Source organism: Leiobunum rupestre, chromosome 6 (genome assembly GCF_980474605.1).
Source record: "Leiobunum rupestre chromosome 6, qqLeiRupe1.1.hap1, whole genome shotgun sequence".
NCBI classification, from domain to species: Eukaryota; Metazoa; Arthropoda; class Arachnida; order Opiliones; family Sclerosomatidae; genus Leiobunum; species Leiobunum rupestre.
In genome coordinates, this window is record NC_143389.1 from 2,105,837 (window position 1) to 2,122,261 (window position 16,425).

The following is a 16,425-nucleotide window of genomic DNA, read 5'->3' on the forward strand; positions in this document are numbered from 1 at the left end:
GTTTACCATAGTAATTAAATGTTTAGTCGAGTAAGACCGCCGTTCTGAAAATTTCGTTTACATTGGAGGCGCCGGGCATCGATCCCGGTACCTCTGGCATGCTAAGCGAGCGCTCTACCATCTGAGCTACGCCCCCTGTATACCATAGTAATTAAATGTTTATTCGAGTAAAACCGCCGTTCCGAAAATTTCGTTTACATTGGAGGCGCCGGGCATCGATCCCGGTACCTCACGCATGCTAAACGAGCGCTCTACCATCTGAGCTACGCCCCCTGTTTACCATAGTAATTAAATGTTTAGTCGAGTAAGACCACCGTTCCGAAAATTTCGTTTACATTGGAGGCGCCGGGCATCGATCCCGGTACCTCTCGCATGCTTAGCGAACGCTCTACCATCTTAGCTACGCCCCCTGTTTACCATAGTAATTAAATGTTTGGTCGAGTAAGACAGCCGTTCCGAAAATTTCGTTTACATTGGCATCGATCCCGGTACCTCTCGCATGCTAAGCGAGCGCTCTAAAATAAGAGCTACGCCCCCTGTAAACCATATTTATTAAATGTTTAGTCGAGTAAGACCGCCGTTCCGAAAATTTCGTTTACATTTTAGGCGCCGGGCATAGATCCCGGTACCTCTCGCATGCTAAGCGAGCGCTCTACCATCTGAGCTACGCCCACTGGTTACCATAGTAATTAAATGTTTACTCGAGTAAGGCCGCCGTTTCGAAAATTTCGTTTACATTGGAGGCGCCGGGCATCGATCCCGGTACCTCTCGCATGCTAAGCGAGCGCTCTACAATCTGAGCTACGCCCCCTGTTTACCATAGTAATTAAATGTTTAGTCGAGTAAGACCGTCGTTCCGAAAATTTCGTTTTTATTTGAGGCGCCGGGCATCGATCCCGGTACCTCTCTCATGCTAAGCAAGCGCTCTACCATCTGAGCTACGCCCCCTGTTTACCATAGTAATTAAATGTTTAGTCGAGTAAGACCGCCGTTCCGAAAATTTCGTTTACATTGGAGGTGCCGGGCATTGATCATGTTACCTCTGGCATGCTAAGCGAGCGCTCTACCATCTGAGCTACGCCCCCTGTTTACCATAGTAATTAAATGTTTAGTCGAGTAAGACCGCCGTTCCGAAAATTTCGTTTACATTGGAGGCGCCGGGCATCGATCCCGGTACCTCTCGCATGCTAAGCGAGCGCTCTACCATCTGAGCTACGCCCCCTGTTTACCATAGTAATTAAATGTTTAGTCGAGTAAGACCGCCGTTCCGAAAATTTCGTTTACATTGGAGGTGCCGGGCATTGATCATGTTACCTCTGGCATGCTAAGCGAGCGCTCTACCATCTGAGCTACGCCCCCTGTTTACCATAGTAATTAAATGTTTAGTCGAGTAAGACCGCCGTTCCGAAAATTTCGTTTACATTGGAGGCGCCGGGCATCGATCCCGGTACCTCTCGCATGCTAAGCGAGCGCTCTACCATCTGAGCTACGCCCCCTGTTTACCATAGTAATTAAATGTTTAGTCGAGTAAGACCGCCGTTCCGAAAATTTCGTTTACATTGGAGGCGCCGGGCATCGATCCCGGTACCTCTCGCATGCTAAGCGAGCGCTCTACCATCTAAGCTACGACCCCTGTTTACCATAGTAATTAAATGTTTGGTCGAGTAAGACAGCCGTTCCGAAAATTTCGTTTACATTGGAGGCGCCGGGCATCGATCCCGGTACCTCTCGCATGCTTAGCGAACGCTCTACCATCTAAGCTACGCCCCCTGTTTACCATAGTAATTAAATGTTTAGTCGAGTAAGACCGCCGTTCCGAAAATTTCGTTTACATTGGAGGCGCCGGGCATCGATCCCGGTACCTCTCGCATGCTAAGCGAGCGCTCTACCATCTGAGCTACGCCCCCTGTTTACCATAGTAATTAAATGTTTAGTCGAGTAAGACCACCGTTCCGAAAATTTCGTTTACATTGGAGGCGCCGGGCATCTATCCCGCTACCTCTCGCATGCTAAGCGAGCGCTCTACCATCTGAGCTACGCCCCCGGTTTACCATAGTAATTAAATGTTTGGTCGAGTAAGACAGCCGTTCCGAAAATTTCGTTTACATTGGAGGCGCCGGGCATCGATCCCGGTACCTCTCGCATGCTTAGCGAGCGCTCTACCATCTGAGCTACGCCCCCTGTTTACCATAGTAATTAAATGTTTAGTCGAGTAAGACCATCGTTCCGAAAATTTCGTTTACATTGGAGGCGCCGGGCATCGATCCCGGTACCTCTCGCATGCTAAGCGAGCGCTCTACCATCCGAGCTACGCCCCCTGTTTACCATAGTAATTAAATGTTTAGTCGAGTAAGACCGCCGTTCCGAAAATTTCGTTTACATTGGAGGCGCCGGGCATCGATCCCGGTACCTCTCGCATGCTAAGCGAGCGCTCTACCATCTGAGCTACGCCCCCTGTTTACCATAGTAATTAAATGTTTAGTCGAGTAAGACCACCGTTCCGAAAATTTCGTTTACATTGGAGGCGCCGGGCATCGATTCCGCTACCTCTCGCATGCTAAGCGAGCGCTCTACCATCTGAGCTACGCCCCCGGTTTACCATAGTAATTAAATGTTTGGTCGAGTAAGACAGCCGTTCCGAAAATTTCGTTTACATTGGAGGCGCCGGGCATCGATCCCGGTACCTCTCGCATGCTTAGCGAGCGCTCTACCATCTAAGCTACGCCCCCTGTTTACCATAGTAATTAAATGTTTAGTCGAGTAAGACCGCCGTTCCGAAAATTTCGTTTACATTGGAGGCGCCGGGCATCGATCCCGGTACCTCTCGCATGCTAAGCGAGCGCTCTACCATCTGAGCTACGCCCCCTGTTTACCATAGTAATTAAATGTTTAGTCGAGTAAGACCACCGTTCCGAAAATTTCGTTTACATTGGAGGCGCCGGGCATCGATCCCGCTACCTCTCGCATGCTAAGCGAGCGCTCTACCATCTGAGCTACGCCCCCGGTTTACCATAGTAATTAAATGTTTGGTCGAGTAAGACAGCCGTTCCGAAAATTTCGTTTACATTGGAGGCGCCGGGCATCGATCCCGGTACCTCTCGCATGCTTAGCGAGCGCTCTACCATCTGAGCTACGCCCCCTGTTTACCATAGTAATTAAATGTTTGGTCGAGTAAGACAGCCGTTCCGAAAATTTCGTTTACATTGGCATCGATCCCGGTACCTCTCGCATGCTAAGCGAGCGCTCTAAAATAAGAGCTACGCCCCCTGTAAACCATATTTATTAAATGTTTAGTCGAGTAAGACCGCCGTTCCGAAAATTTCGTTTACATTTTAGGCGCCGGGCATAGATCCCGGTACCTCTCGCATGCTAAGCGAGCGCTCTACCATCTGAGCTACGCCCACTGGTTACCATAGTAATTAAATGTTTACTCGAGTAAGGCCGCCGTTTCGAAAATTTCGTTTACATTGGAGGCGCCGGGCATCGATCCCGGTACCTCTCGCATGCTAAGCGAGCGCTCTACCATCTGAGCTACGCCCCCTGTTTACCATAGTAATTAAATGTTTAGTCGAGTAAGACCGTCGTTCCGAAAATTTCGTTTTTATTTGAGGCGCCGGGCATCGATCCCGGTACCTCTCTCATGCTAAGCAAGCGCTCTACCATCTGAGCTACGCCCCCTGTTTACCATAGTAATTAAATGTTTAGTCGAGTAAGACCGCCGTTCCGAAAATTTCGTTTACATTGGAGGTGCCGGGCATTGATCATGTTACCTCTGGCATGCTAAGCGAGCGCTCTACCATCTGAGCTACGCCCCCTGTTTACCATAGTAATTAAATGTTTAGTCGAGTAAGACCGCCGTTCCGAAAATTTCGTTTACATTGGAGGCGCCGGGCATCGATCCCGGTACCTCTCGCATGCTAAGCGAGCGCTCTACCATCTGAGCTACGCCCCCTGTTTACCATAGTAATTAAATGTTTAGTCGAGTAAGACCGCCGTTCCGAAAATTTCGTTTACATTGGAGGTGCCGGGCATTGATCATGTTACCTCTGGCATGCTAAGCGAGCGCTCTACCATCTGAGCTACGCCCCCTGTTTACCATAGTAATTAAATGTTTAGTCGAGTAAGACCGCCGTTCCGAAAATTTCGTTTACATTGGAGGCGCCGGGCATCGATCCCGGTACCCCTCGCATGCTAAGCGAGCGCTCTACCATCTGAGCTACGCCCCCTGTTTACCATAGTAATTAAATGTTTAGTCGAGTAAGACCATCGTTCCGAAAATTTCGTTTACATTGGAGGCGCCGGGCATCGATCCCGGTACCTCTCGCATGCTAAGCGAGCGCTCTACCATCCGAGCTACGCCCCCTGTTTACCATAGTAATTAAATGTTTAGTCGAGTAAGACCATCGTTCCGAAAATTTCGTTTACATTGGAGGCGCCGGGCATCGATCCCGGTACCTCTCGCATGCTAAGCGAGCGCTCTACCATCCGAGCTACGCCGCCTGTTTACCATAGTAATTAAATGTTTAGTCGAGTAAGACCATCGTTCCGAAAATTTCGTTTACATTGGAGGCGCCGGGCATCGATCCCGGTACCTCTCGCATGCTAAGCGAGCGCTCTACCATCCGAGCTACGCCCCCTGTTTACCATAGTAATTAAATGTTTAGTCGAGTAAGACCATCGTTCCGAAAATTTCGTTTACATTGGAGGCGCCGGGCATCGATCCCGGTACCTCTCGCATGCTTAGCGAACGCTCTACCATCTAAGCTACGCCCCCTGTTTACCATAGTAATTAAATGTTTAGTCGAGTAAGACCGCCGTTCCGAAAATTTCGTTTACATTGGAGGCGCCGGGCATCGATCCCGGTACCTCTCGCATGCTAAGCGAGCGCTCTACCATCTGAGCTACGCCCCCTGTTTACCATAGTAATTAAATGTTTAGTCGAGTAAGACCACCGTTCCGAAAATTTCGTTTACATTGGAGGCGCCGGGCATCGATCCCGGTACCTCTCGCATGCTAAGCGAGCGCTCTACCATCTGAGCTACGCCCCCTGTTTACCATAGTAATTAAATGTTTAGTCGAGTAAGACCACCGTTCCGAAAATTTCGTTTACATTGGAGGCGCCGGGCATCGATCCCGCTACCTCTCGCATGCTAAGCGAGCGCTCTACCATCTGAGCTACGCTCCCGGTTTACCATAGTAATTAAATGTTTGGTCGAGTAAGACAGCCGTTCCGAAAATTTCGTTTACATTGGAGGCGCCGGGCATCGATCCCGGTACCTCTCGCATGCTTAGCGAGCGCTCTACCATCTGAGCTACGCCCCCTGTTTACCATAGTAATTAAATGTTTAGTCGAGTAAGACCATCGTTCCGAAAATTTCGTTTACATTGGAGGCGCCGGGCATCGATCCCGGTACCTCTCGCATGCTAAGCGAGCGCTCTACCATCCGAGCTACGCCCCCTGTTTACCATAGTAATTAAATGTTTAGTCGAGTAAGACCATCGTTCCGAAAATTTCGTTTACATTGGAGGCGCCGGGCATCGATCCCGGTACCTCTCGCATGCTTAGCGAACGCTCTACCATCTAAGCTACGCCCCCTGTTTACCATAGTAATTAAATGTTTAGTCGAGTAAGACCGCCGTTCCGAAAATTTCGTTTACATTGGAGGCGCCGGGCATCGATCCCGCTACCTCTCGCATGCTAAGCGAGCGCTCTACCATCTGAGCTACGCCCCCTGTTTACCATAGTAATTAAATGTTTAGTCGAGTAAGACCGCCGTTCCGAAAATTTCGTTTACATTGGATGCGCCGGGCATCGATCATGTTACCTCTGGCATGCTAAGCGAGCGCTCTTCCGTCTGAGCTACGCCCCCTGTTTACCATAGTAATTAAATGTTTAGTCGAGTAAGACAGCCGTTCCGAAAATTTCGTTTACATTGGCATCGATCCCGGAACCTCTCGCATGCTAAGCGAGCGCTCTACCATCTGAGCTACGCCCCCTGTTTACCATAGTAATTAAATGTTTAGTCGAGTAAGACCACCGTTCCGAAAATTTCGTTTACATTGGAGGCGCCGGGCATCGATCCCGGTACCTCTCGCACGCTTAGCGAACGCTCTACCATCTGAGCTACGCCCCCTGTTTACCATAGTAATTAAATGTTTAGTCGAGTAAGACCGCCGTTTCGAAAATTTCGTTTACATTGGAGGCGCCGGGCATCGATCCCGGTACCTCTCGCATGCTAAGCGAGCGCTCTACCATCTGAGCTACGCCCCCTGTTTACCATAGTAATTAAATGTTTAGTCGAGTAAGACCGTCGTTCCGAAAATTTCGTTTTTATTAGAGGCGCCGGGCATCGATCCCGGTACCTCTCGCATGCTAAGCGAGCGCTCTACCATCTGAGCTACGCCCCCTGTTTACCATAGTAATTAAATGTTTAGTCGAGTAAGACCGCCGTTCCGAAAATTTCGTTTACATTGGATGCGCCGGGCATCGATCCCGGTACCTCTCGCATGCTAAGCGAGCGCTCTACCATCTGAGCTACGCCCCCTGTTTAACATAGTAATTAAATGTTTAGTCGAGTAAGACCGCCGTTTCGAAAATTTCGTTTGCATCGGAGGCGCCGGGCATCGATCCCGGTACCTCTCGCATGCTAAGCGAGCGCTCTACCATCTGAGCTACGCCCCCTGTTTACCATAGTAATTAAATGTTTAGTCGAGTAAGACCGCCGTTCCGAAAATTTCGTTTACATCGGAGGCGCCGGGCATCGATCCCGGTACCTCTCGCATGCTAAGCGAGCGCTCTACCATCTGAGCTACGCCCCCTGTTTACCATAGTAATTAAATGTTTAGTCGAGTAAGACCGCCGTTCCGAAAATTTCGTTTACATTGGAGGCGCCGGGCATCGATCCCGGTACCTCTCGCATGCTAAGCGAGCGCTCTACCATCTGAGCTACGCCCCCTGTTTACCATAGTAATTAAATGTTTAGTCGAGTAAGACCGCCGTTCCGAAAATTTCGTTTACATTGGAGGCGCCGTGCATCGATCCCGGTACCTCTCGCATGCTAAGCGAGCGCTCTACCATCTGAGCTACGCCCCCTGTTTACCATAGTAATTAAATGTTTAGTCGAGTAAGACCGCCGTTCCGAAAATTTCGTTTACATTGGAGGCGCCGGGCATCGATCCCGGTACCTCTCGCATGCTAAGCGAGCGCTCTACCATCTGAGCTACGCCCCCTGTTTAACATAGTAATTAAATGTTTAGTCGAGTAAGACCGTCGTTCCGAAAATTTCGTTTTTATTAGAGGCGCCGGGCATCGATCCCGGTACCTCTCGCATGCTAAGCGAGCGCTCTACCATCTGAGCTACGCCCCCTGTTTAACATAGTAATTAAATGTTTAGTCGAGTAAGACCGCCGTTTCGAAAATTTCGTTTGCATCGGAGGCGCCGGGCATCGATCCCGGTACCTCTCGCATGCTAAGCGAGCGCTCTACCATCTGAGCTACGCCCCCTGTTTACCATAGTAATTAAATGTTTAGTCGAGTAAGACCGCCGTTCCGAAAATTTCGTTTACATCGGAGGCGCCGGGCATCGATCCCGGTACCTCTCGCATGCTAAGCGAGCGCTCTACCATCTGAGCTACGCCCCCTGTTTACCATAGTAATTAAATGTTTAGTCGAGTAAGACCGCCGTTCCGAAAATTTCGTTTACATTGGAGGCGCCGGGCATCGATCCCGGTATCTCTCGCATGCTAAGCGAGCGCTCTACCATCTGAGCTACGCCCCCTGTTTACCATAGTAATTAAATGTTTAGTCGAGTAAGACCGCCGTTCCGAAAATTTCGTTTACATTGGAGGCGCCGGGCATCGATCCCGGTACCTCTCGCATGCTAAGCGAGCGCTCTACCATCTGAGCTACGCCCCCTGTTTACCATAGTAATTAAATGTTTAGTCGAGTAAGACCGCCGTTCCGAAAATTTCGTTTACATTGGAGGCGCCGTGCATCGATCCCGGTACCTCTCGCATGCTAAGCGAGCGCTCTACCATCTGAGCTACGCCCCCTGTTTACCATAGTAATTAAATGTTTAGTCGAGTAAGACCGCCGTTCCGAAAATTTCGTTTACATTGGAGGCGCCGTGCATCGATCCCGGTACCTCTCGCATGCTAAGCGAGCGCTCTACCATCTGAGCTACGCCCCCTGTTTACCATAGTAATTAAATGTTTAGTCGAGTAAGACCGCCGTTCCGAAAATTTCGTTTACATTGGAGGTGCCGGGCATTGATCATGTTACCTCTGGCATGCTAAGCGAGCGCTCTACCATCTGAGCTACGCCCCCTGTTTACCATAGTAATTAAATGTTTAGTCGAGTAAGACCGCCGTTCCGAAAATTTCGTTTACATTGGAGGCGCCGGGCATCGATCCCGGTACCTCTCGCATGCTAAGCGAGCGCTCTACCATCTGAGCTACGCCCCCTGTTTACCATAGTAATTAAATGTTTAGTCGAGTAAGACCGCCGTTCCGAAAATTTCGTTTACATTGGAGGTGCCGGGCATTGATCATGTTACCTCTGGCATGCTAAGCGAGCGCTCTACCATCTGAGCTACGCCCCCTGTTTACCATAGTAATTAAATGTTTAGTCGAGTAAGACCGCCGTTCCGAAAATTTCGTTTACATTGGAGGCGCCGGGCATCGATCCCGGTACCCCTCGCATGCTAAGCGAGCGCTCTACCATCTGAGCTACGCCCCCTGTTTACCATAGTAATTAAATGTTTAGTCGAGTAAGACCATCGTTCCGAAAATTTCGTTTACATTGGAGGCGCCGGGCATCGATCCCGGTACCTCTCGCATGCTAAGCGAGCGCTCTACCATCCGAGCTACGCCCCCTGTTTACCATAGTAATTAAATGTTTAGTCGAGTAAGACCATCGTTCCGAAAATTTCGTTTACATTGGAGGCGCCGGGCATCGATCCCGGTACCTCTCGCATGCTAAGCGAGCGCTCTACCATCCGAGCTACGCCGCCTGTTTACCATAGTAATTAAATGTTTAGTCGAGTAAGACCATCGTTCCGAAAATTTCGTTTACATTGGAGGCGCCGGGCATCGATCCCGGTACCTCTCGCATGCTAAGCGAGCGCTCTACCATCCGAGCTACGCCCCCTGTTTACCATAGTAATTAAATGTTTAGTCGAGTAAGACCATCGTTCCGAAAATTTCGTTTACATTGGAGGCGCCGGGCATCGATCCCGGTACCTCTCGCATGCTTAGCGAACGCTCTACCATCTAAGCTACGCCCCCTGTTTACCATAGTAATTAAATGTTTAGTCGAGTAAGACCGCCGTTCCGAAAATTTCGTTTACATTGGAGGCGCCGGGCATCGATCCCGGTACCTCTCGCATGCTAAGCGAGCGCTCTACCATCTGAGCTACGCCCCCTGTTTACCATAGTAATTAAATGTTTAGTCGAGTAAGACCACCGTTCCGAAAATTTCGTTTACATTGGAGGCGCCGGGCATCGATCCCGGTACCTCTCGCATGCTAAGCGAGCGCTCTACCATCTGAGCTACGCCCCCTGTTTACCATAGTAATTAAATGTTTAGTCGAGTAAGACCACCGTTCCGAAAATTTCGTTTACATTGGAGGCGCCGGGCATCGATCCCGCTACCTCTCGCATGCTAAGCGAGCGCTCTACCATCTGAGCTACGCCCCCGGTTTACCATAGTAATTAAATGTTTGGTCGAGTAAGACAGCCGTTCCGAAAATTTCGTTTACATTGGAGGCGCCGGGCATCGATCCCGGTACCTCTCGCATGCTTAGCGAGCGCTCTACCATCTGAGCTACGCCCCCTGTTTACCATAGTAATTAAATGTTTAGTCGAGTAAGACCATCGTTCCGAAAATTTCGTTTACATTGGAGGCGCCGGGCATCGATCCCGGTACCTCTCGCATGCTAAGCGAGCGCTCTACCATCCGAGCTACGCCCCCTGTTTACCATAGTAATTAAATGTTTAGTCGAGTAAGACCATCGTTCCGAAAATTTCGTTTACATTGGAGGCGCCGGGCATCGATCCCGGTACCTCTCGCATGCTTAGCGAACGCTCTACCATCTAAGCTACGCCCCCTGTTTACCATAGTAATTAAATGTTTAGTCGAGTAAGACCGCCGTTCCGAAAATTTCGTTTACATTGGAGGCGCCGGGCATCGATCCCGCTACCTCTCGCATGCTAAGCGAGCGCTCTACCATCTGAGCTACGCCCCCTGTTTACCATAGTAATTAAATGTTTAGTCGAGTAAGACCGCCGTTCCGAAAATTTCGTTTACATTGGATGCGCCGGGCATCGATCATGTTACCTCTGGCATGCTAAGCGAGCGCTCTTCCGTCTGAGCTACGCCCCCTGTTTACCATAGTAATTAAATGTTTAGTCGAGTAAGACAGCCGTTCCGAAAATTTCGTTTACATTGGCATCGATCCCGGAACCTCTCGCATGCTAAGCGAGCGCTCTACCATCTGAGCTACGCCCCCTGTTTACCATAGTAATTAAATGTTTAGTCGAGTAAGACCACCGTTCCGAAAATTTCGTTTACATTGGAGGCGCCGGGCATCGATCCCGGTACCTCTCGCACGCTTAGCGAACGCTCTACCATCTGAGCTACGCCCCCTGTTTACCATAGTAATTAAATGTTTAGTCGAGTAAGACCGCCGTTTCGAAAATTTCGTTTACATTGGAGGCGCCGGGCATCGATCCCGGTACCTCTCGCATGCTAAGCGAGCGCTCTACCATCTGAGCTACGCCCCCTGTTTACCATAGTAATTAAATGTTTAGTCGAGTAAGACCGTCGTTCCGAAAATTTCGTTTTTATTAGAGGCGCCGGGCATCGATCCCGGTACCTCTCGCATGCTAAGCGAGCGCTCTACCATCTGAGCTACGCCCCCTGTTTACCATAGTAATTAAATGTTTAGTCGAGTAAGACCGCCGTTCCGAAAATTTCGTTTACATTGGATGCGCCGGGCATCGATCCCGGTACCTCTCGCATGCTAAGCGAGCGCTCTACCATCTGAGCTACGCCCCCTGTTTAACATAGTAATTAAATGTTTAGTCGAGTAAGACCGCCGTTTCGAAAATTTCGTTTGCATCGGAGGCGCCGGGCATCGATCCCGGTACCTCTCGCATGCTAAGCGAGCGCTCTACCATCTGAGCTACGCCCCCTGTTTACCATAGTAATTAAATGTTTAGTCGAGTAAGACCGCCGTTCCGAAAATTTCGTTTACATCGGAGGCGCCGGGCATCGATCCCGGTACCTCTCGCATGCTAAGCGAGCGCTCTACCATCTGAGCTACGCCCCCTGTTTACCATAGTAATTAAATGTTTAGTCGAGTAAGACCGCCGTTCCGAAAATTTCGTTTACATTGGAGGCGCCGGGCATCGATCCCGGTACCTCTCGCATGCTAAGCGAGCGCTCTACCATCTGAGCTACGCCCCCTGTTTACCATAGTAATTAAATGTTTAGTCGAGTAAGACCGCCGTTCCGAAAATTTCGTTTACATTGGAGGCGCCGTGCATCGATCCCGGTACCTCTCGCATGCTAAGCGAGCGCTCTACCATCTGAGCTACGCCCCCTGTTTACCATAGTAATTAAATGTTTAGTCGAGTAAGACCGCCGTTCCGAAAATTTCGTTTACATTGGAGGCGCCGGGCATCGATCCCGGTACCTCTCGCATGCTAAGCGAGCGCTCTACCATCTGAGCTACGCCCCCTGTTTAACATAGTAATTAAATGTTTAGTCGAGTAAGACCGTCGTTCCGAAAATTTCGTTTTTATTAGAGGCGCCGGGCATCGATCCCGGTACCTCTCGCATGCTAAGCGAGCGCTCTACCATCTGAGCTACGCCCCCTGTTTAACATAGTAATTAAATGTTTAGTCGAGTAAGACCGTCGTTCCGAAAATTTCGTTTTTATTAGAGGCGCCGGGCATCGATCCCGGTACCTCTCGCATGCTAAGCGAGCGCTCTACCATCTGAGCTACGCCCCCTGTTTAACATAGTAATTAAATGTTTAGTCGAGTAAGACCGCCGTTTCGAAAATTTCGTTTGCATCGGAGGCGCCGGGCATCGATCCCGGTACCTCTCGCATGCTAAGCGAGCGCTCTACCATCTGAGCTACGCCCCCTGTTTACCATAGTAATTAAATGTTTAGTCGAGTAAGACCGCCGTTCCGAAAATTTCGTTTACATCGGAGGCGCCGGGCATCGATCCCGGTACCTCTCGCATGCTAAGCGAGCGCTCTACCATCTGAGCTACGCCCCCTGTTTACCATAGTAATTAAATGTTTAGTCGAGTAAGACCGCCGTTCCGAAAATTTCGTTTACATTGGAGGCGCCGGGCATCGATCCCGGTATCTCTCGCATGCTAAGCGAGCGCTCTACCATCTGAGCTACGCCCCCTGTTTACCATAGTAATTAAATGTTTAGTCGAGTAAGACCGCCGTTCCGAAAATTTCGTTTACATTGGAGGCGCCGGGCATCGATCCCGGTACCTCTCGCATGCTAAGCGAGCGCTCTACCATCTGAGCTACGCCCCCTGTTTACCATAGTAATTAAATGTTTAGTCGAGTAAGACCGCCGTTCCGAAAATTTCGTTTACATTGGAGGCGCCGTGCATCGATCCCGGTACCTCTCGCATGCTAAGCGAGCGCTCTACCATCTGAGCTACGCCCCCTGTTTACCATAGTAATTAAATGTTTAGTCGAGTAAGACCGCCGTTCCGAAAATTTCGTTTACATTGGAGGCGCCGGGCATCGATCCCGGTACCTCTCGCATGCTAAGCGAGCGCTCTACCATCTGAGCTACGCCCCCTGTTTAACATAGTAATTAAATGTTTAGTCGAGTAAGACCGTCGTTCCGAAAATTTCGTTTTTATTAGAGGCGCCGGGCATCGATCCCGGTACCTCTCGCATGCTAAGCGAGCGCTCTACCATCTGAGCTACGCCCCCTGTTTACCATAGTAATTAAATGTTTAGTCGAGTAAGACCGCCGTTCCGAAAATTTCGTTTACATCGGAGGCGCCGGGCATCGATCCCGGTACCTCTCGCATGCTAAGCGAGCGCTCTACCATCTGAGCTACGCCCCCTGTTTACCATAGTAATTAAATGTTTAGTCGAGTAAGACCGCCGTTCCGAAAATTTCGTTTACATCGGAGGCGCCGGGCATCGATCCCGGTACCTCTCGCATGCTAAGCGAGCGCTCTACCATCTGAGCTACGCCCCCTGTTTACCATAGTAATTAAATGTTTAGTCGAGTAAGGCCGCCGTTCCGAAAATTTCGTTTACATCGGAGGCGCCGGGCATCGATCCCGGTACCTCTCGCATGCTAAGCGAGCGCTCTACCATCTGAGCTACGCCCCCTGTTTACCATAGTAATTAAATGTTTAGTCGAGTAAGACCGCCGTTCCGAAAATTTCGTTTACATCGGAGGCGCCGGGCATCGATCCCGGTACCTCTCGCATGCTAAACGAGCGCTCTACCATCTGAGCTACGCCCCCTGTTTACCATGGTAATTAAATGTTTAGTCGAGTAAGACCGCCGTTCCGAAAATTTCGTTTACATCGGAGGCGCCGGGCATCGATCCCGGTACCTCTCGCATGCTAAGCGAGCGCTCTACCATCTGAGCTACGCCCCCTGTTTACCATAGTAATTAAATGTTTAGTCGAGTAAGACCGCCGTTCCAAAAATTTCGTTTACATTGGAGGCGCCGGGCATCGATCCCGGTATCTCTCGCATGCTAAGCGAGCGCTCTACCATCTGAGCTACGCCCCCTGTTTACCATAGTAATTAAATGTTTAGTCGAGTAAGACCGCCGTTCCGAAAATTTCGTTTACATTGGAGGCGCCGTGCATCGATCCCGGTACCTCTCGCATGCTAAGCGAGCGCTCTACCATCTGAGCTACGCCCCCTGTTTACCATAGTAATTAAATGTTTAGTCGAGTAAGACCGCCGTTCCGAAAATTTCGTTTACATTGGAGGCGCCGTGCATCGATCCCGGTACCTCTCGCATGCTAAGCGAGCGCTCTACCATCTGAGCTACGCCTTCTGTTTACCATAGTAATTAAATGTTTAGTCGAGTAAGACCGCCGTTCCGAAAATTTCGTTTACATTGGAGGCGCCGGGCATCGATCCCGGTATCTCTCGCATGCTAAGCGAGCGCTCTACCATCTGAGCTACGCCCCCTGTTTAACATAGTTATTAAATGTTTAGTCGAGTAAGACCGCCGTTCCGAAAATTTCGTTTACATTGGAGGCCCCGGGCATCGATCCCGGTACCTCTCGCATGCTAAGCGAGCGCTCTACCATCTGAGCTACGCCCCCTGTTTAACATAGTAATTAAATGTTTAGTCGAGTAAGACCGTCGTTCCGAAAATTTCGTTTTTACTAGAGGCGCCGGGCATCGATCCCGGTACCTCTCGCATGCTAAGCGAGCGCTCTACCATCTGAGCTACGCCCCCTGTTTACCATAGTAATTAAATGTTTAGTCGAGTAAGACCGCCGTTCTGAAAATTTCGTTTACATTGGAGGCGCCGGGCATCGATCCCGGTACCTCTCGCATGCTAAGCGAGCGCTCTACCATCTGAGCTACGAACCCTGTTTAACATAGTAATTAAATGTTTAGTCGAGTAAGACCGTCGTTCCGAAAATTTCGTTTTTATTAGAGGCGCCGGGCATCGACCCCGGTACCTCTCGCATGCTAAGCGAGCGCTCTACCATCTGAGCTACGCCCCCTGTTTACCATAGTAATTAAATGTTTAGTCGAGTAAGACCGCCGTTCTGAAAATTTCGTTTACATTGGAGGCGCCGGGCATCGATCCCGTTACCTCTGGCATGCTAAGCGAGCGCTCTACCATCTGAGCTACGCCCCCTGTTTACCATAGTAATTAAATGTTTAGTCGAGTAAGACCGCCGTTCTGAAAATTTCGTTTACATTGGAGGCGCCGGGCATCGATCCCGTTACCTCTGGCATGCTAAGCGAGCGCTCTACCATCTGAGCTACGCCCCCTGTTTACCATAGTAATTAAATGTTTAGTCGAGTAAGACCACCGTTCCGAAAATTTCGTTTACATTGGAGGCGCCGGACATCGATCCCGGTACCTCTCGCATGCTTAGCGAACGCTCTACCATCTAAGCTACGCCCCCTGGTTACCATAGTAATTAAATGTTTAGTCGAGTAAGACAGCCGTTCCGAAAATTTCGTTTACATTGGCATCGATCCCGGTACCTCTCGCATGCTAAGCGAGCGCTCTACCATCTGAGCTACGCCCCCTGTTTACCATAGTAATTAAATGTTTAGTCGAGTAAGACCGCCGTTCTGAAAATTTCGTTTACATTGGAGGCGCCGGGCATCAACCCCGTTACCTCTGGCATGCTAAGCGAGCGCTCTACCATCTGAGCTACGCCCCCTGTTTACCATAGTAATTAAATGTTTAGTCGAGTAAGACCGCCGTTTCGAAAATTTCGTTTACATTGGAGGCGCCGGGCATCGATCCCGGTACCTCTCGCATGCTAAGCGAGCGCTCTACCATCTGACCTACGACCCCTGTTTACCATAGTAATTTAATGTTTAGTCGAGTAAGACCACCGTTCCGAAAATTTCGTTTACATTGGAGGCGCCGGGCATCGATCCCGGTACCTCTCGCATGCTTAGCGAACGCTCTACCATCTTAGCTACGCCCCCTGTTTACCATAGTAATTAAATGTTTAGTCGAGTAAGACCGCCGTTTCGAAAATTTCGTTTACATTGGAGGCGCCGGGCATCGATCCCGGTACCTCTCGCATGCCAGGCGAGCGCTCTACCATCTGAGCTACGCCCCCTGTTTACCATAGTAATTAAATGTTTAGTCGAGTAAGACCGCCGTTCTGAAAATTTCGTTTACATTGGAGGCGCCGGGCATCGACCCCGTTACCTCTGGCATGCTAAGCGAGCGCTCTACCATCTTAGCTACGCCCCCTGTTTACCATAGTAATTAAATGTTTAGTCGAGTAAGACCGCCGTTCCGAAAATTTCGTTTACATTGGAGGCGCCGGGCATCGATCCCGGTACCTCTCGCATGCTAAGCGAGCGCTCTACCATCTGAGCTACGCCCCCTGTTTAACATAGTAATTAAATGTTTAGTCGAGTAAGACCGCCGTTTCGAAAATTTCGTTTACATTGGAGGCGCCGGGCATCGATCCCGGTACCTCTCGCATGCCAGGCGAGCGCTCTACCATCTGAGCTACGCCCCCTGTTTACCATAGTAATTAAATGTTTAGTCGAGTAAGACCGCCGTTCTGAAAATTTCGTTTACATTGGAGGCGCCGGGCATCGACCCCGTTACCTCTGGCATGCTAAGCGAGCGCTCTACCATCTGAGCTACGCCCCCTGTTTACCATAGTAATTAAATGTTTAGTCGAGTAAG

The 16,425-nt window shown here is 49.9% G+C and overlaps 58 non-coding genes across 58 annotated transcripts; all 58 read right to left on the minus strand.

Moving 5' to 3' along the window:
• Positions 1-1,149: 1,149 nt before the first annotated feature.
• TRNAA-AGC (transfer RNA alanine (anticodon AGC)) lies at positions 1,150-1,222 on the minus strand. The gene has a single exon. It is a non-coding gene; the product is annotated as a tRNA-Ala (tRNA).
• Positions 1,223-1,423: 201 nt separating this feature from the next.
• On the minus strand, positions 1,424-1,496 carry TRNAA-AGC (transfer RNA alanine (anticodon AGC)). The gene has a single exon. It is a non-coding gene; the product is annotated as a tRNA-Ala (tRNA).
• Positions 1,497-1,834: 338 nt separating this feature from the next.
• Positions 1,835-1,907, minus strand: TRNAA-AGC (transfer RNA alanine (anticodon AGC)). The gene has a single exon. It is a non-coding gene; the product is annotated as a tRNA-Ala (tRNA).
• A 338-nt stretch (positions 1,908-2,245) lies between these two features.
• Positions 2,246-2,318, minus strand: TRNAA-AGC (transfer RNA alanine (anticodon AGC)). The gene has a single exon. It is a non-coding gene; the product is annotated as a tRNA-Ala (tRNA).
• A 64-nt stretch (positions 2,319-2,382) lies between these two features.
• Positions 2,383-2,455, minus strand: TRNAA-AGC (transfer RNA alanine (anticodon AGC)). Its single transcript has one exon. It is a non-coding gene; the product is annotated as a tRNA-Ala (tRNA).
• A 338-nt stretch (positions 2,456-2,793) lies between these two features.
• Positions 2,794-2,866, minus strand: TRNAA-AGC (transfer RNA alanine (anticodon AGC)). The gene has a single exon. It is a non-coding gene; the product is annotated as a tRNA-Ala (tRNA).
• Positions 2,867-3,468: 602 nt separating this feature from the next.
• On the minus strand, positions 3,469-3,541 carry TRNAA-AGC (transfer RNA alanine (anticodon AGC)). The gene has a single exon. It is a non-coding gene; the product is annotated as a tRNA-Ala (tRNA).
• Positions 3,542-3,879: 338 nt separating this feature from the next.
• On the minus strand, positions 3,880-3,952 carry TRNAA-AGC (transfer RNA alanine (anticodon AGC)). The gene has a single exon. It is a non-coding gene; the product is annotated as a tRNA-Ala (tRNA).
• Positions 3,953-4,153: 201 nt separating this feature from the next.
• On the minus strand, positions 4,154-4,226 carry TRNAA-AGC (transfer RNA alanine (anticodon AGC)). The gene has a single exon. It is a non-coding gene; the product is annotated as a tRNA-Ala (tRNA).
• Positions 4,227-4,290: 64 nt separating this feature from the next.
• Positions 4,291-4,363, minus strand: TRNAA-AGC (transfer RNA alanine (anticodon AGC)). The gene has a single exon. It is a non-coding gene; the product is annotated as a tRNA-Ala (tRNA).
• A 201-nt stretch (positions 4,364-4,564) lies between these two features.
• TRNAA-AGC (transfer RNA alanine (anticodon AGC)) lies at positions 4,565-4,637 on the minus strand. Its single transcript has one exon. It is a non-coding gene; the product is annotated as a tRNA-Ala (tRNA).
• Positions 4,638-4,838: 201 nt separating this feature from the next.
• Positions 4,839-4,911, minus strand: TRNAA-AGC (transfer RNA alanine (anticodon AGC)). Its single transcript has one exon. It is a non-coding gene; the product is annotated as a tRNA-Ala (tRNA).
• A 64-nt stretch (positions 4,912-4,975) lies between these two features.
• On the minus strand, positions 4,976-5,048 carry TRNAA-AGC (transfer RNA alanine (anticodon AGC)). The gene has a single exon. It is a non-coding gene; the product is annotated as a tRNA-Ala (tRNA).
• Positions 5,049-5,386: 338 nt separating this feature from the next.
• TRNAA-AGC (transfer RNA alanine (anticodon AGC)) lies at positions 5,387-5,459 on the minus strand. Its single transcript has one exon. It is a non-coding gene; the product is annotated as a tRNA-Ala (tRNA).
• A 739-nt stretch (positions 5,460-6,198) lies between these two features.
• On the minus strand, positions 6,199-6,271 carry TRNAA-AGC (transfer RNA alanine (anticodon AGC)). Its single transcript has one exon. It is a non-coding gene; the product is annotated as a tRNA-Ala (tRNA).
• Positions 6,272-6,335: 64 nt separating this feature from the next.
• TRNAA-AGC (transfer RNA alanine (anticodon AGC)) lies at positions 6,336-6,408 on the minus strand. Its single transcript has one exon. It is a non-coding gene; the product is annotated as a tRNA-Ala (tRNA).
• A 201-nt stretch (positions 6,409-6,609) lies between these two features.
• On the minus strand, positions 6,610-6,682 carry TRNAA-AGC (transfer RNA alanine (anticodon AGC)). The gene has a single exon. It is a non-coding gene; the product is annotated as a tRNA-Ala (tRNA).
• A 64-nt stretch (positions 6,683-6,746) lies between these two features.
• TRNAA-AGC (transfer RNA alanine (anticodon AGC)) lies at positions 6,747-6,819 on the minus strand. Its single transcript has one exon. It is a non-coding gene; the product is annotated as a tRNA-Ala (tRNA).
• Positions 6,820-6,883: 64 nt separating this feature from the next.
• Positions 6,884-6,956, minus strand: TRNAA-AGC (transfer RNA alanine (anticodon AGC)). Its single transcript has one exon. It is a non-coding gene; the product is annotated as a tRNA-Ala (tRNA).
• A 201-nt stretch (positions 6,957-7,157) lies between these two features.
• Positions 7,158-7,230, minus strand: TRNAA-AGC (transfer RNA alanine (anticodon AGC)). Its single transcript has one exon. It is a non-coding gene; the product is annotated as a tRNA-Ala (tRNA).
• A 64-nt stretch (positions 7,231-7,294) lies between these two features.
• Positions 7,295-7,367, minus strand: TRNAA-AGC (transfer RNA alanine (anticodon AGC)). Its single transcript has one exon. It is a non-coding gene; the product is annotated as a tRNA-Ala (tRNA).
• Positions 7,368-7,431: 64 nt separating this feature from the next.
• Positions 7,432-7,504, minus strand: TRNAA-AGC (transfer RNA alanine (anticodon AGC)). The gene has a single exon. It is a non-coding gene; the product is annotated as a tRNA-Ala (tRNA).
• Positions 7,505-7,568: 64 nt separating this feature from the next.
• Positions 7,569-7,641, minus strand: TRNAA-AGC (transfer RNA alanine (anticodon AGC)). The gene has a single exon. It is a non-coding gene; the product is annotated as a tRNA-Ala (tRNA).
• A 64-nt stretch (positions 7,642-7,705) lies between these two features.
• Positions 7,706-7,778, minus strand: TRNAA-AGC (transfer RNA alanine (anticodon AGC)). The gene has a single exon. It is a non-coding gene; the product is annotated as a tRNA-Ala (tRNA).
• Positions 7,779-7,842: 64 nt separating this feature from the next.
• TRNAA-AGC (transfer RNA alanine (anticodon AGC)) lies at positions 7,843-7,915 on the minus strand. Its single transcript has one exon. It is a non-coding gene; the product is annotated as a tRNA-Ala (tRNA).
• A 475-nt stretch (positions 7,916-8,390) lies between these two features.
• On the minus strand, positions 8,391-8,463 carry TRNAA-AGC (transfer RNA alanine (anticodon AGC)). Its single transcript has one exon. It is a non-coding gene; the product is annotated as a tRNA-Ala (tRNA).
• A 201-nt stretch (positions 8,464-8,664) lies between these two features.
• TRNAA-AGC (transfer RNA alanine (anticodon AGC)) lies at positions 8,665-8,737 on the minus strand. The gene has a single exon. It is a non-coding gene; the product is annotated as a tRNA-Ala (tRNA).
• Positions 8,738-8,801: 64 nt separating this feature from the next.
• On the minus strand, positions 8,802-8,874 carry TRNAA-AGC (transfer RNA alanine (anticodon AGC)). Its single transcript has one exon. It is a non-coding gene; the product is annotated as a tRNA-Ala (tRNA).
• Positions 8,875-9,075: 201 nt separating this feature from the next.
• Positions 9,076-9,148, minus strand: TRNAA-AGC (transfer RNA alanine (anticodon AGC)). Its single transcript has one exon. It is a non-coding gene; the product is annotated as a tRNA-Ala (tRNA).
• Positions 9,149-9,349: 201 nt separating this feature from the next.
• Positions 9,350-9,422, minus strand: TRNAA-AGC (transfer RNA alanine (anticodon AGC)). Its single transcript has one exon. It is a non-coding gene; the product is annotated as a tRNA-Ala (tRNA).
• Positions 9,423-9,486: 64 nt separating this feature from the next.
• Positions 9,487-9,559, minus strand: TRNAA-AGC (transfer RNA alanine (anticodon AGC)). The gene has a single exon. It is a non-coding gene; the product is annotated as a tRNA-Ala (tRNA).
• Positions 9,560-9,897: 338 nt separating this feature from the next.
• Positions 9,898-9,970, minus strand: TRNAA-AGC (transfer RNA alanine (anticodon AGC)). Its single transcript has one exon. It is a non-coding gene; the product is annotated as a tRNA-Ala (tRNA).
• A 739-nt stretch (positions 9,971-10,709) lies between these two features.
• On the minus strand, positions 10,710-10,782 carry TRNAA-AGC (transfer RNA alanine (anticodon AGC)). Its single transcript has one exon. It is a non-coding gene; the product is annotated as a tRNA-Ala (tRNA).
• A 64-nt stretch (positions 10,783-10,846) lies between these two features.
• TRNAA-AGC (transfer RNA alanine (anticodon AGC)) lies at positions 10,847-10,919 on the minus strand. The gene has a single exon. It is a non-coding gene; the product is annotated as a tRNA-Ala (tRNA).
• A 201-nt stretch (positions 10,920-11,120) lies between these two features.
• On the minus strand, positions 11,121-11,193 carry TRNAA-AGC (transfer RNA alanine (anticodon AGC)). Its single transcript has one exon. It is a non-coding gene; the product is annotated as a tRNA-Ala (tRNA).
• A 64-nt stretch (positions 11,194-11,257) lies between these two features.
• Positions 11,258-11,330, minus strand: TRNAA-AGC (transfer RNA alanine (anticodon AGC)). The gene has a single exon. It is a non-coding gene; the product is annotated as a tRNA-Ala (tRNA).
• A 64-nt stretch (positions 11,331-11,394) lies between these two features.
• On the minus strand, positions 11,395-11,467 carry TRNAA-AGC (transfer RNA alanine (anticodon AGC)). Its single transcript has one exon. It is a non-coding gene; the product is annotated as a tRNA-Ala (tRNA).
• A 201-nt stretch (positions 11,468-11,668) lies between these two features.
• Positions 11,669-11,741, minus strand: TRNAA-AGC (transfer RNA alanine (anticodon AGC)). Its single transcript has one exon. It is a non-coding gene; the product is annotated as a tRNA-Ala (tRNA).
• Positions 11,742-11,805: 64 nt separating this feature from the next.
• Positions 11,806-11,878, minus strand: TRNAA-AGC (transfer RNA alanine (anticodon AGC)). The gene has a single exon. It is a non-coding gene; the product is annotated as a tRNA-Ala (tRNA).
• Positions 11,879-11,942: 64 nt separating this feature from the next.
• TRNAA-AGC (transfer RNA alanine (anticodon AGC)) lies at positions 11,943-12,015 on the minus strand. The gene has a single exon. It is a non-coding gene; the product is annotated as a tRNA-Ala (tRNA).
• A 64-nt stretch (positions 12,016-12,079) lies between these two features.
• Positions 12,080-12,152, minus strand: TRNAA-AGC (transfer RNA alanine (anticodon AGC)). The gene has a single exon. It is a non-coding gene; the product is annotated as a tRNA-Ala (tRNA).
• Positions 12,153-12,216: 64 nt separating this feature from the next.
• Positions 12,217-12,289, minus strand: TRNAA-AGC (transfer RNA alanine (anticodon AGC)). Its single transcript has one exon. It is a non-coding gene; the product is annotated as a tRNA-Ala (tRNA).
• Positions 12,290-12,353: 64 nt separating this feature from the next.
• On the minus strand, positions 12,354-12,426 carry TRNAA-AGC (transfer RNA alanine (anticodon AGC)). Its single transcript has one exon. It is a non-coding gene; the product is annotated as a tRNA-Ala (tRNA).
• Positions 12,427-12,490: 64 nt separating this feature from the next.
• TRNAA-AGC (transfer RNA alanine (anticodon AGC)) lies at positions 12,491-12,563 on the minus strand. Its single transcript has one exon. It is a non-coding gene; the product is annotated as a tRNA-Ala (tRNA).
• Positions 12,564-12,764: 201 nt separating this feature from the next.
• Positions 12,765-12,837, minus strand: TRNAA-AGC (transfer RNA alanine (anticodon AGC)). Its single transcript has one exon. It is a non-coding gene; the product is annotated as a tRNA-Ala (tRNA).
• Positions 12,838-12,901: 64 nt separating this feature from the next.
• TRNAA-AGC (transfer RNA alanine (anticodon AGC)) lies at positions 12,902-12,974 on the minus strand. The gene has a single exon. It is a non-coding gene; the product is annotated as a tRNA-Ala (tRNA).
• A 64-nt stretch (positions 12,975-13,038) lies between these two features.
• TRNAA-AGC (transfer RNA alanine (anticodon AGC)) lies at positions 13,039-13,111 on the minus strand. The gene has a single exon. It is a non-coding gene; the product is annotated as a tRNA-Ala (tRNA).
• A 64-nt stretch (positions 13,112-13,175) lies between these two features.
• TRNAA-AGC (transfer RNA alanine (anticodon AGC)) lies at positions 13,176-13,248 on the minus strand. The gene has a single exon. It is a non-coding gene; the product is annotated as a tRNA-Ala (tRNA).
• A 64-nt stretch (positions 13,249-13,312) lies between these two features.
• On the minus strand, positions 13,313-13,385 carry TRNAA-AGC (transfer RNA alanine (anticodon AGC)). Its single transcript has one exon. It is a non-coding gene; the product is annotated as a tRNA-Ala (tRNA).
• Positions 13,386-13,449: 64 nt separating this feature from the next.
• On the minus strand, positions 13,450-13,522 carry TRNAA-AGC (transfer RNA alanine (anticodon AGC)). The gene has a single exon. It is a non-coding gene; the product is annotated as a tRNA-Ala (tRNA).
• Positions 13,523-13,586: 64 nt separating this feature from the next.
• On the minus strand, positions 13,587-13,659 carry TRNAA-AGC (transfer RNA alanine (anticodon AGC)). Its single transcript has one exon. It is a non-coding gene; the product is annotated as a tRNA-Ala (tRNA).
• A 64-nt stretch (positions 13,660-13,723) lies between these two features.
• On the minus strand, positions 13,724-13,796 carry TRNAA-AGC (transfer RNA alanine (anticodon AGC)). Its single transcript has one exon. It is a non-coding gene; the product is annotated as a tRNA-Ala (tRNA).
• A 338-nt stretch (positions 13,797-14,134) lies between these two features.
• Positions 14,135-14,207, minus strand: TRNAA-AGC (transfer RNA alanine (anticodon AGC)). Its single transcript has one exon. It is a non-coding gene; the product is annotated as a tRNA-Ala (tRNA).
• A 64-nt stretch (positions 14,208-14,271) lies between these two features.
• On the minus strand, positions 14,272-14,344 carry TRNAA-AGC (transfer RNA alanine (anticodon AGC)). Its single transcript has one exon. It is a non-coding gene; the product is annotated as a tRNA-Ala (tRNA).
• Positions 14,345-14,408: 64 nt separating this feature from the next.
• Positions 14,409-14,481, minus strand: TRNAA-AGC (transfer RNA alanine (anticodon AGC)). The gene has a single exon. It is a non-coding gene; the product is annotated as a tRNA-Ala (tRNA).
• Positions 14,482-15,768: 1,287 nt separating this feature from the next.
• On the minus strand, positions 15,769-15,841 carry TRNAA-GGC (transfer RNA alanine (anticodon GGC)). The gene has a single exon. It is a non-coding gene; the product is annotated as a tRNA-Ala (tRNA).
• Positions 15,842-16,042: 201 nt separating this feature from the next.
• Positions 16,043-16,115, minus strand: TRNAA-AGC (transfer RNA alanine (anticodon AGC)). Its single transcript has one exon. It is a non-coding gene; the product is annotated as a tRNA-Ala (tRNA).
• Positions 16,116-16,179: 64 nt separating this feature from the next.
• Positions 16,180-16,252, minus strand: TRNAA-GGC (transfer RNA alanine (anticodon GGC)). Its single transcript has one exon. It is a non-coding gene; the product is annotated as a tRNA-Ala (tRNA).
• Between the last annotated feature and the right edge of the window lie 173 nt (positions 16,253-16,425).